This window comes from Nicotiana attenuata, unplaced genomic scaffold (genome assembly GCF_001879085.1).
Source record: "Nicotiana attenuata strain UT unplaced genomic scaffold, NIATTr2, whole genome shotgun sequence".
Taxonomy (NCBI): Eukaryota; Viridiplantae; Streptophyta; class Magnoliopsida; order Solanales; family Solanaceae; genus Nicotiana; species Nicotiana attenuata.
Window position 1 is genome coordinate 35862 of NW_017675031.1, and position 1935 is coordinate 37796.

Below are 1935 nucleotides of genomic sequence, written 5' to 3' on the forward strand. Positions count from 1 at the left end.
AAACTTAAGCTCTAGAGCTTAAGTTTTCCAAATAGGCTAAAGAAACATAACCCAATCGAAAAGACTCGAAAAACACCAAAATTCACTAAGTTGGCAAAACCCGAGCCCCGGGCCCACTTCTCGAAATCCACATATCAAACTCACAAGACGAATCCATTTGACCCTCAAATCATCAATTTAAGCTCTCTTAAGTTTCACGCCCTAACCTCCATTTTTAGCATTTTTAAATTTAGTTTCAATCATTGTCCTTAAACCCAGACCGTTTTTCCGCTTCTGCGGTTAATATGCCGCACCTGCGGTCACCACATATGCGACCAAATGATCGCTTCTGCGATCTCACTTAAATTCCCCCGGACCGCTTATGCGGTCTAGAACCGCTTCTGCGGTCGCCGCATTTGCGGATCCACGTCCGCTTCTGCGGAAAACCCTGGTCCCTCAAGGACCACTTCCGCGACCAATAAGCCGCATCTGCGGAACCGCTTATGCGGTCCCTTTTCCGCAGATGCGGAAATGACAGAACCAGCAAACTTCAAACATGCACAAACTCCGAATTCTCCGTTTAACCACCCGAATTAACCCCGAGGCCCACGGGACCTCAACCAAAAGCACATACATGATCTATTACCTTATTCAAACTCGCTCGAACCATCAAAACACTATCGTTAACATCAAAATCCTCAATTATCCTCAAATCAAAGCCTAAGTTTCTTAAAAACTTCCGAATTACGCATTCGATCAAAAACCCGACCAAAACACCTCCGAATGACCTGAAATTTTGCATACATATCCAAAATCACCTAACGGAGCTACTGCAACTCTCGAAATTTCATTCCGACCCTCGGATCAAAATCTCACCTATCCACCGGAATTCGCCAAAATGCCAACTTTGCCAATTCAAGCATAATTCTACTCCGGACCTCCAAAATCACTTCCGATCGCACTCCTAAGTCATAAATCACCTCCCGAAGCTAACCGAGTCACCGAAAATCACATCCGAGTCTTCTAACTCATAAGTCAACGTCCGGTTGACCTTTCCAACTTAAGCCTTCCTTAAAGAGACTAAGTGTCTCATTTCCTATCCAAACCAATTCAATTCAACTCTAACTCACGCGTTGCTGATAATAAAACATGAAAGAGCAATAAATGGGGGAAACGGGGCTGTAATACATGAGACGACGGGTCGGGTTGTCACATTTACAAGAACAACAATGACGATCCAGTGAAATTTCACTAGTGGGGTCTGGGGAGGATAGTGTGAATCACAAGAATCAGAAAATAGATGAAAAGCAAAACAATAACCAGTTGATAAAGTCCGTCACTAAGAAGAACGAAAGAGTAGTGTAAACTTAACATTAATTACTAGCAGTCTAAGATAAAATCCTAACAGACTAGCCTCAGTCCGGGGCATCGTAGAAATATGCTCAACTATCTCCTAACCTACAACCTTAATGCTCGACCACCACAACTTTCAGTCTTAGAATACTTTAGTTTCTTTTCTTAAATATTTACAGTTTCTTTCTTATTTTTGTTTATTTTTTATTTTTGGGTTTATAAAGACAAAATGTGTTTGGTGAAGTGAATTGTAAGAGTCAATATTTAGGTAGGGACAATTTTGTGCTCACTTACCACTAACTTGTAAGTGCATATAATGTGGACATGGAATATTCATTTTCCTTTACATTTCTTCTGAAATTTTAGGAAATAGGAGGGAAAAAGCTATCAAAATATTGACTCAAACAGACAGTGTGGTTGCTTGACTTTTTATTAGTCCCATCTCCTTTTATTCAACTTTACATGGACTTTGAAGTCAGGGTCAAAAATGGACTAAGGTTGTTATTTCCACACGTTTGCCTCAGTATTTAAATTTTCTTCTTCACGCAAATAGTATAAAAACTTTTTTTTATTATAATTTAATTGGTTATTGTAAGTTGTCAC